The 11809-nt window shown below is 45.5% G+C and overlaps 1 long non-coding RNA gene across 1 annotated transcript; it reads left to right on the forward strand.

The window, feature by feature from the left end:
• The first annotated feature begins 222 nt into the window (after window positions 1-222).
• Window positions 223-2546, forward strand: LOC115249640 (uncharacterized). The gene is made up of 3 exons (XR_003888325.1): window positions 223-285; window positions 2111-2200; window positions 2291-2546. It is a non-coding gene; the product is annotated as an uncharacterized lncRNA (long non-coding RNA).
• The last annotated feature ends 9263 nt before the right edge of the window (window positions 2547-11809 follow it).

Here is an 11809-nt window from a genome sequence, read left to right on the forward strand (position 1 = left end):
AACTGCCATCTCCCCGACTATAATAACGGCGTTCCAAAGGGAGCGGAGAGAAATGATTCTTGACATTTGAAGCTCTTGAGCGAGATTAAGATATCTTCTGAGCTGCCACCATAAAATAGGATGGGTAGAATATGGCAGGCATCAGATTAGCGTTGTCATTCCTGTTGGATTTTCTTAATCAGGTGCAGTGTTTCTATTGAAAGCTACCTTTGCCTCCCCTCAGACAGAATGGAGACAGTTCATCGCTGACGTTGACGAGGACAGGAAATCATCTCCCAACCACCGGTAGGTGTCTAAGTGTGGGAACGCGTGTTGAAATTCCTGATATGCAGTTGGAAGCGCGCTCCTCTCTGCAGCCCACCGAGTAGCTGTTGTCTTAATAAACGATGGATGAGTGGTTCCGTGATGAAAAGAGGCTAAGTCAACAAAGTCGGACGAAAAATGAACCGCGCCCGTGGATCAGAGGACGGGTCTCCTCTTCCCCGCAGAGATTGTCATGAGCCTAATATTTGTTTGGAGGATTAGCCAAGCCCGTGCTAGCATCAGACGCGCTGACATCCAGCCTGTAACGTCTGAGGATGCGTGTTATCTGAGAACTTTTCTCCATTTCACGGAAACCTGAAGCGACTGCTAACCTTTTCTGAATCCAGCAGTTTGACCCCAACATTTGCCGGTGACCACGGACGTTTCGCCGTTTGAAGTTGCTCAGCTTTAAGTCGTCTCAGAGGGTCCGGAGACACTGCGCTAGGAAATATGTCCAAATGCAAGAACAGGGATTTGGGTTAACAGCTGGAACCATAACGTATCGGGAAGCAGTGGGCCTAAGATTAAGCTACGCAGCAAGCAAACGTTCGGAACGGGCGCTCTCTGTCAGGATCCAGACCAGGAAAATCTGAGTCAGAAAGTAAATCCATGAAAAAACGATTCTCGAACACACACTCCAAGGTTATTGGTATTTAACACATGTAAAGGAATCCTACACTGCCCATCATCGTGAATGGAGTCACATGATCTCTTAACGCCAATCTGCTCCTCAAATAGTCGAGATGCTCGAGACGCACGATGGATTCTTTCGTTCCATGTATGAGCCGATTGTGCTCCGTACAGTGATTCGGTGAGTGGAGTTTAACCGTCAGCGTGTGTATTTCATGCATTTTTAAAGCCCATGAAAGGGAACACTGTACGACAAGTGACCATCAAAGGGTAGCATCAAAAGAGACTTATATTGTGCAGCCTGTTGTCACTGATCTCATGCAGCTATTTAATGGAATTACTGGGAAAATCTCCGATATCGACGGCAGCTGCTGCAACCTCTCAAGCACAGCAGAGTGTTTTAGTTTAGTATCTTTCATCAAAGTTCAGATTGGCTTTTAAGGTGAATATTTCAAGCTCTGTTATCATTCCAGCACAGATTTCTACATTAGATGGTACAAAATTTGCCCACAGCTGCTGTTATAACCCAGTTGAAGGGCTCATAAGAATGCTAATGAGCAGTACTACTAGCATCAAATAGAGGGAAAAGGGAGTAATATACACATTTTAATATGTTTGCTTCCGTTGTCATGTTATCAGAAGAAAGCCACATGTGATGCAACACTCAACCTCGGCTTGGCCGCCAGAGTCCAGCCATCAACCGGCCGCGGTCAATTATTCAGCAGACAATGTTTGGGGGCTGAAACTGAGGTGAAAAAGACCTGATAGAATCATATTGGCAGGCTGGCATCACACTGCCTCTTTTCCAAATGGCACAAAGATTCTGACCTTTTCAGACTCGCGGGCGTGTCAAAGCTTGACCTTTGTGCTCAGCATCACGTAGTCACTGCGTGTGAGTAAGAGTCTTCAGAGGAGTCTCGAACCGCGCCTTCCTAAACTCGCCACCTCTCAACCGGCTGGAAAAAGCAAATTTGAATGTGCACCGCCTTGCTTGATACCGCTGGAGGTCTGCTTCTAATTTGGCGGCTTCAGGTTTTTCTGTGATCACGTTTGCCAGAAGACAAATGTTCTCCAGGATCATTTGGCATCATAATCCCACATTCACCCACAACACCCACAAAAAATCTGCTCATGTTTATTCCGGACATTTTTCCGCACCTCTTTTTTTCCCATGAAGATAATCCCCCCCTTCCAGTTTGTGAGTGAACCCTGGGAAGAGAAGAGGGACAACGATGGGGCGGCTCCGGCATCCTTCCAGCGGGCCAAGGTGAGTCTGTTAGCCCGATGGCTTGTTCATTCTGCAGATGTCACCTGGTCATTATCCCGAAGAAGCCATCTGCCCCGGCTGCTCCTGCAGGGCCGGCTCCTCTTCTGTCTGTTGGGTCCTGCGTGACTGGCACCATCCAGGCTGCGTTATCCTCCATCCAGTCCTGCCTCCAGTGTCCTGTGGGCCCATCCGGTCTGAGCCGGAACCGCGCACAAAGGCCGTTTAAAAGGGGAAGGTGTGACGTCTTTGGAATGAGGGAAAGTTATTGACGTTGCCCCATTCTGGACTTGCTTTTGGACGGTTACGTCAAAGGTTAAAACCCATGTTTTAATGATGTCATTTCCAAACTGAGGGAATAAATCTGTTCAGATATCACAGGAAAGTTAATGAGATTCTTATAAAACATTCACATGTTTTATTCATTGGCCATAAATGAGTGGTCACCTGGATGAACATTTGGCCTCCAGCTGTTGATGCCAATGCTGGTTCAGAGCTTCTGGATTAATAATGTATTTCCATAAGTGAGGGGAGCTGATTGACAGTAAATTCTAGTGGTAATTTGAGGTTGGCCTGAAACCCCCAAAAGCTGCTTAGATGAGTGTCTTTATGTGCTCTAATCTGTTGTAATATAACTTTTCTATAATTTGCTCTTTATCTCTTTTCCATGTCGAACTTTTGAACATTGACAGAAAGTTATTCCTCCCTCAAATAGGCTCAGACTGTTTGATTTATCAAACGATTAATCAGATAATTCTGATGTGATGCACCTCAGAAAATGATAATAATGATTAAAAAGAAAATCCCATTTAACATCTTTTAACCCATTTACCAAATCTATTTGGAGTATTGACATATGCTGTGACCTAAGTCTCAAACTTCCTGTTATTTTCAAATCATCTGATGCTAGTGGTTTTAGCATTAGCTGCCTTAGCTAATGGTATGGTTGGGGGGAGATCCAGGCCTGATGGTCTAATTTCTCAAATTCAGATAACTTTGATAAAGACATTATGCTTTTCACATGATTATATACAAATCTGTTAATGCTAAAAAATGGGATAATTATCTCAAATCTAGGCTGATATAAATGCAGCAATAGTTATAAACCTGATTGATAATAAAGATGAACAAAAAAAAAGACAATAATAATAGCAAACAGCTAATAAAACAGACATTTCTGCCATGGCTAAACTGTACGCAGATACTGTTGGACAAATATGCTTGAATGTGAAAAATGAATCTCTCTTTCTCTCTTTTCTTTTCATTAATTTACTATGAATTTTTTCCTGTTGCTGCTAGCTTATGCACTAGAACACACACACACACACACACACACACACACACACACACACACACAGATAAAGAGAGAAGGAAATTAGGGACTACTTGAGGACACAAGGTCAGCCAGTAATAATGTCCAGAAGCAATCCATCATCTCGATGAAATACCTTCGCTTGCTAAGCTGAACACACAGATACACACCTGCACACACCTACGGACACATTTTTAATCTTTCTTTTAGCCCGATTGTGATTCACTTTTTTCATTTTTAACTTGTAATGTGGTAAACTTCCATGGCTGCTTAAGCTCCTCCCACTTTTCCCAGTTTTTAATTCTGCTATTGTCTGATTTGAATCTAAGCTGTTTTTCCTGGGATATCAGGAGGTTCCGTTCCGTCATGGGAGGCTCACCCCCCCCAACCTGCCTGTCCCCCCGGCACCAAGAACGTGCCAGCTGGGCCTGTCAGCACGCTGACGGATGACCTGCAGAGCTGACACTTATAGCTCATGATTCATCTCTCATTATATGTGCATAGTCTAATGGAACGGGGACGTGTTCTAATGGACCACGTTTGTGAAACAAAACATTCTCCGGTGAGGAAAAAGAGAGTGGAATTCCAAAGAAAAAAAAAAAAGCCCCACTGGCAGATGAGGAAGTCTCTGAGACGGGCCGTCACTTCAAATGAGCCTTGTAATGGGATACAGCCGCAGGTTAGAGCTGGAGTTTTGTTTCATGAGCAGGCATGGATGTGTTCTCCTGCTCTGGTGCACCTCGGCTGCCGACGCCCACGCAGGTAATCTGCTGCCGGGTGCCAGGCGGCCTGTGCCAGCTCCGTGGGCTGCTGAGGGGCATTGTGGGAAAAGTAACGCCGAGATGGAGAGCAGCCAATGGAATCAGAACGAGAAGCAACCCAAACATCTCTGCCCTCCGTTTGCGTGAAATCCTGTCCACACCTGACGAGATCTGACACTTTAGGACCCCAGATCCACGCCTGCAAACGCTTGGGTTTTAATTTGAAGCCTGAAAACGGGAGCAAATACTTGACAACTGTCGTTGGAATAAACCTCTACAAAGGAGTGACTGAGATTTCACATTCAAATGTCTGTGTGTTGGGGTTTTTTTTTTCCAAATTTCTGCGAATGGCCTGAACATCTGGAGGAGACTTTTGCTTCTGAGTGACTTGAGGACAGCTGCCTCCTCCAGAGCTTCCCTCCACTCAGCTGCGTGGCAGCGCTACACTCATCAGTGAGCATTCTCACTCACTGAAAGGGACGATTTGCATCTTATGGCTGACGAGCCAGCGATGAATCAAGTCGAGTGGGGGCGCGCGGCGTTCCCCTCTGCAGGTGTGTCGTTTTTCATTCTTGGACAGCAGAAAGCTCGCAAACATCAATCTGCTTTAAATGATAATACCCAAAGGTTTGCTCCGACAGCTTCATTTAATAAGGTTGTGTCACATCATTTAGTTTCGTAACTCAATATTTGAGCCATTCTGCGCATATTTCTGTCTCGTTTCTGATGCCTCCCCTTGTATTTGCATCCTTTCCTCCCTCCCTGTTGCTTAAAAACTTACATTTCCCTCTCTCATCCCTCCGTTCGTGTTTGTATTCCAGTCTTGTGATTCCTGGAATTCCGATCTCACTCGCTCATTGTGTCCCGACCTTGGAATGAATAAGTGTTTGTAGAACTACCACAATAGCTTCTTCTGTTGGTGCACAACAGCCCCATCTACCTGGACGCCCCTGGACGTCGGGTCTTTGAGTCTGGCGGCATAAAAGTGTAGATGTGAGAATTATCACCACCGTAATGTTGTTGAAAGGACGCCTGCCTCGCGGGCTGGTGTCAAAACTAAAATAAATTTGGATTTATCATAATAAATGAAGCTTAATGGCTGAATAGACAGTAATGGAGTCATACATTTGCTGTTTCTGTCTGGGTTTATTGGTTTAAAAGAGCTTAAAACAGCCATTACATCCCATCATGAGACTGCAAACACGGTAAGGAAGGTGAGATGGAAAATGCCACGTGTGTGACACATGTAAATAATTCGTTATACTGAAACTATACATCAACATCTGGGAAAAGCAGGCTTTCAGACATTTCAAATGAAAATCTATCAGCTTTCAGAATTATAATTCTTTGCATTCCGTTGCCACTGGCACATTAATATTGGAAACCTTCTCAAAGCAGAAAAGCTCATTACTTTCAATTGCTGCATAAACATAACTAGATCAAACTGCTCCCATCAAAAAAAGAGCGCGCTCCGCATTGCACGTGAGGATCGGCGAAAAACCGCCTGTGTTCTGTCACGCAGAGGCAAGCCTTGATTTTTTTTTTTTATTCTTCTCAAGGTCTAGGGATGGATTCTACAGTATGGCTGGATCCAGCATATAGTGAATTATAAATCAAGCTTCTCTCCCCTCCAACATTTGTTTAGCCAGTGTTAGTTTCCCTCCCAGTCTTAACGCCTCGCTGGATTCCAGTATAATGGTTCCCTCGCAATCACTGTTGCCCAGAATCAATAAGAGAATTGCTAAATACAGGCTGGGGCGGCTCAGCGGGATTTCAAAGACCCGAAAGAGAATTTCTGATGCGCTAATTCGATCAGGGCCCTATGGAGCCTATATGTGTCAGGGCTTGAAACGTAGCCGTCAGGAGGAATCCTGCATATGGAAGCTGGCTGACAACGCTCCCGTGCAAATGAGCAGCACCTGTCGACACACAAACGCTGCAGAGATGCGGCGTGGCAGCTGTCTGCAGCCATGCAGGAGCCACGTGTCTGCAGATACGGCCGTGCACGGCGTGCGCCCGCGCTACGGTTGGGATCAACACAGCAAGGATGCAGTTCTAAAGACAATTAAAGTGCTCTTTAGTCCAGAGTCAGCACACACCGATGCTTCTGCCGATAGCTCGGGGTGGCTACTTGTCAGTATTAGAGCTGTTTGATGCTGATGACGTAAAGATCCTGGAGAAATCTAGGTGGGATTTATGGCCCAAAGACGTGTTCACGTGGATCTGGGCCGCGTTACAGTTCCTGTTCCAGCAGGATCACATGATCAGTTCTGAATATTTATTGAGACGAGCCAACTGAACTCATCGCCCACTAGTGATGATTGTATTCTTTTTTTATTAATCCTTCATTTAACAAAGTAAACTGGATAAATACGAGAATGACCCTGAGTGTTTGGAATTTACACCAACCAGAGCAGAAATGTAGAACATTTTATCATTTGTGGAGATTTGAGCCTGCGTGGAGCCTTGAAGGACTGCAGGAAACAGAAATTGGAACTAATTCCAAGGCTTTGGCCTCTCGGGGTTCTGTTGGAATTCTGGTGATGAAATTCGATGACTCCTGATCGCTGAACAACAGCACTTGATCCTTTTCTGATGGGCGTTTGTGGAGGTCGGTGTGTTGCACATCCAGAGAGCGAGACTGTTGCGAAACTCCTCAGGATGATTTAAATCCAGACCAATTCTTGCATCAAAACGCCGCCTGCATTACCGGACGCTGGCAAGCTCAAGTGGAAGCCGAGGGAAACAGGTAAAAAGTTGGTTCTTTTACCTGGAGCGGATCATTTTCATCAAGATAAACAGGCCAATTACACGAAAAAAGGGCCAATTACAAACCTGGACGAATCCCTGAGGTCCAGGTGGTTTAGAAAAACCCGGCTCGGCGGATCGTCCCGACGTCCTGAGAGGGCTGGATCACAAACACGTTCCAGCTTTAATCCCTTCAGTGCTTTATAAGCCGGCAGCAGTACTTTAAAGTCAGTTCTGTGACACGCAGGAAGCCGGTGTAAAGATCTGAGGGCTGCACTTCGCTACCTCCTTCACCCGCAGCTGAGATTCTTTAGAAAGCCGCAGGCAAAAAAAAAAAAAAAAGCACCTGTAGTCAATCTTAATGAAGGTAAACGCATGGATGTGTTTTTCTGAAATTCCGAGATCGTTTTAATGAAATCCGGAAATGAACGGCCGCGGTGAAATGAATTCAGCGAGTTTTATCGGCCTTGAATTGCTCCGAACTCGTCACTTTTCTTCTCCACTGGCTCAGTCGGTAAATCCGGTGATACTGTTTCACGTCCGATGGGGAACAAGTCATTTTAACAGCTGTGCAAATTCTCCGAGCACATGTATTGTTTATCCCCACACTCGCTCTTCCCAGGAAAATCCCCCTGTTTGTTTGTGCTCAAAGGGATTTTCTCCCCCTCAGTAGCAACAACCCTGTCAGAGGAACACAGGAGGCATTTGCAGAACCGGCCTCGTTAGAGCATTTTCCTGCAAAACGGCTTGTCCAACAACATTTCCTGTCTTCCACATGCTACCCACTTGCTGCCTGCACGTCCCGCTCACAGTGCTGTAAATGCAAAAAGCAGACTGGACCTAGATTTATGCCGGCAACAGCACTGAGCACGAGCGTGATTGACGGACAAAAGCGGGAATATTTGTGGAGCGACATGCTTTCGCTGGAGTTGTAGCATAAATTCCCATTGCTCGCTAACAGGGCCACCCACCCTCTCCTTTTGCCTGTTAACTGTCTATCAGCTAAAGGAACACAAAGCCTCTCGGAACGCTCGATTTCTTGGGCGAATTTGTCTCTCTGTTTGTGACCGCATATGAAAGAAAGTGAAAACGATATCGTGAGTTGAAGCCCACATGACTTCTTCATCAGTGGTAAACGGGGAGGTCGGGGAGTACAGAGCAGGACGACCAGAATATGCAGATTTCAACGTCACGTCGGGGTCTGAAAGTGATAAATAGTGAGGATTTATTCGCTTATAATGGACACAATTACCGATTTTCAGTAATAAAGTGCACGTGTCGATTGTACAGGGCCGTTATTGACAGCTACAGAGCAGAAGCATCGACTCTCCTGACCAGATTTGGTTCAATTCGGATGATATACTGCATCTATTTTTCCTACTGACATGGAAGACGATGCGTACATTAATAATGGAAGGCGTATTGGAGGCTCCTCCGTGGCCCTGAGTGAAGAGAAGGAGCTGCAGCACATCCTGCTCGGGCCAGAAATGATTCGCTGTCAATCCTCATTGAAAGTAACCTCTGCCGGCTGTCAAGTGACACCACAAATCAATAATTGACATCTCAGCGTGCAGGAGCTGCGGTCTGATGCACGAGAGACTCGGCCGGGCCGCAGCACGGCAGCACGTCGCGCAGGTGCGAGTGCGGTTTGAAATGAAGCGTTTAGGTACGTCTGGATTTCTGTATGGAAGGAGGAAGCAAATCTACAGGGAAATGCTGGAAGCAACGAATGGAAGGAAGGAAGTTATTAAAACTCCACCAGCTCAGGTTTAACTATACGATAAAGCGAGTGCTGGAAGGCTGGTGGACGTCACCCTTTTCCTCCAGTCTCTTCTTTAACGTTTTTCTAATCTTGTTTATTCTAATCTAGAACTGCGCGTCTGTCTTTCCTTTATCCTTCCTTTATCCGTTTCTCCATTTCCCACATTGTTTCTGGCCTCAAGCGGCTCTGAATTGTTGAAACCTACTTCTTCGAGGACTGCAGAGCTGCATCTGGGACATCTCCTGACCTCCGCCGGGCCACCAGACAGACTCCAGCGTGGCACAGTTACATAAAAAAGAATCACCGTGAAGGTCGGAGCTCCATCAGGAAACATCCTTTAAGCTCCGGAAATGAAAAAGCCCTCTGAAAGAAATAGGGAATTAAAACTATAGAAATTAGCAGAACTGATTTCAGTGTCCTCAGTGGATCTTTTCTTGTCTTAAAAGAAATAGATGGTGAAGCCAGCTCTCGGAGCAGGTTCACTTCAGGACTGAGCTGCACTTTGAAAAGTTTTACATTTGTCAAAAAGCAATTTTCACTTAGCTACTTTTCATATCCTCCGAGGCACCATTGGCTTTTAGGAATAGAGTCGGATCGGAACGTAAAAGAAAAAAATTAACCCGTTCTAAAATAAAGCCCCACAAGGTATGCAGAGCTGCTCTTATGTCACACACACACACACACACACATGCAGGGTCATTACGCAACTATAACGCAGGTATTTGTTTTATGTTTGCATTTATAGAGCTTAATGAACGTCCTACAAACTTTATTAGAAATAGACTGTAGATTCTTGTTCACTGTGATGAGGAATTGTGTCATTTTTAATGATCAATAGCTCCATTTGATGCCTAATGAAGTGTGCAGACTCTGGGATCGCCTTTACCTGACTCACATCGATCTCATTTAACCATTATTACCAACACTGTAAGGACAGAGTAAACCAAACTGGCTCATCTCACTTCACTCCAGGCTCATATTTACATATTTGGAGATGTTTGCTGACATGACACTGATTTGTACCAAAGGCAGTTTCTCTATTTTATGTCTTATGGGATAAACTGAGTCACTGATATTACGCAATTAATCACAAATAGTTTGGCTCAGTTTCATAATACGCAAGGCTGATGTACAACATCAGACACAGGTCCGACTAAATTAATCACATTTAGTTTTTAAGTTATTATGATGAAATTACCAGAATGTACGTGCTGAAACACTGTGTAAGGAGCAGATAACTAGCATTAGATTTAGCCCTTCCTTGGTGACTAATCCATTTAGATACCCCGAGATGGGATGTAATTCTCTTTTTATAGAGCACGGAGTTCAATGCGCAATCACAGTTCTTGTTTGATATAATCACTGTAATTATGTCACCACTGGAAAATGGACGGAATCGGAAACGATTCGCTGGATTACGTCACTACTTGAGGGAAACATCTGCCAGAACATGAGTGAAAACACGGAGGAGATGTAGTAGTAACAGCCTGGAAGTCACATGGACGTTTGTATCAGAGATCGAAAAAGGTCAGAAACACAAATCAGCAAAGCTGCCTGACAAAATTTCCCGGTGTGGGACGTCAGGTGTCTCCAGGCTGTTCATTTGAGTTTTGTGGAGCGAAACGTGAATCTTTAAAGCAGACTGTGGGAGCTGCGACCTGATTAAGGGCTCCCTCAGAATCAAAGCCATCAGGAAGGCCTTTGTTGAGGCGGTGCAGCTGTTTCGCCCTCCCACCTCACCTCCTACCACCCTGGAACATCAGTCTCTGCACACGCCTACGTGAATCACAAGCACACATGAAGGGGGGATCCATTCAAATGCATCGGGATTTGTCATTTAGAGGCTGCAGCCTTGAGGAATTTCTTTCTTTTAGTCATTCCTCACCAGCTACCGGCTCTATTTCAGGCAAGTATGACCCTGCACTTTCAGCTGACAGTGATAAAAGACTAAAATTGTACGAGAAGGTCACGTCTGACGGCCCTGCTCTGTGTCCTCAGCATCTCTTTTAAATGGGATGTAGTTTGGGCTTGTCCCCTTGTCAATTAGAGCATCCAGCTGCATTGCAGCTACTTTGAGTTTAGATTTAGTGCCGAAGCAAATACGATAGATTCAATAGGCCGTGAAGCCGGCGTCGCCGCGCCCTCCGGGGGGCATTCCATCATGGATGTGATGTCACACCTCTTTTAAAGTCATCCAACCTGAAGCGCTCCAGAACCCTTAAAGGGCCACTGCTACAATAATGATGTTGAGAAAAAACAAGCCACTAAGACGGTGGGGGGGGGAGGGGGGTGGCACTGTAGAACGCCACCAGATGGCGGCTTTGCTTCTGAAGGGCGCAGCCGTGTGGTCGCTCCAGAGAGACAAGCTCCTCCTCGTTTAAATGATAAATGCAGAAGCCTTAGTTATTTTAAGAACTGCAAATACCGCCGATGTGAGTCTGAGCTCAGAATTCAGCCAACTCTCATCCCATTTGTTTAAGCGCTCACAAACTTTTCTTCATTTTGACCCTTGTTAGCCTCCGTTGCTCCGCTGCTGTATTCTTATACTCTCAAAGTCGTTAGCGTCTCCGGCGGCCTCAATTCATCAGGTTAAGGTCAGTTTTGCTATTACTGCCACTACAGCAGCGCTCTTTGAAGTGATCTCACGATAAATGTTACTCAGTAAGTCGTGAATTAACAGTAATGTTGACAAAATAATGGAAATGAGCAGTCGATAGAGGAATGAGCTGCTTATCCTGGGTTCTTTTAAACAGCAGCAGGCAGAGGGACGCAGCACAGCAGCAACCATGCAGACCTGATCTTTTATTCTGTTTGATCTGGGCCGCCGTACCCTCGTGCTTACTCAGGTCCAGCACAGGTACCGCTCCCCCTGTGGTTTGTATTTGCTACAAACCAGCGATGCGTTGCTCTTGTGCGATGGTGGGTTCGTTTCTCAGGTTGGCGCGTCATTTCGCTTCTCCTGTACCCGCTTCAGTGGAGTTGAAAGTCTAGGAAATAATTGATGGAGACCCTGCAGAACCAATGAGGCC

This window comes from Takifugu rubripes, chromosome 4 (assembly GCF_901000725.2).
Source record: "Takifugu rubripes chromosome 4, fTakRub1.2, whole genome shotgun sequence".
NCBI classification, from domain to species: Eukaryota; Metazoa; Chordata; class Actinopteri; order Tetraodontiformes; family Tetraodontidae; genus Takifugu; species Takifugu rubripes.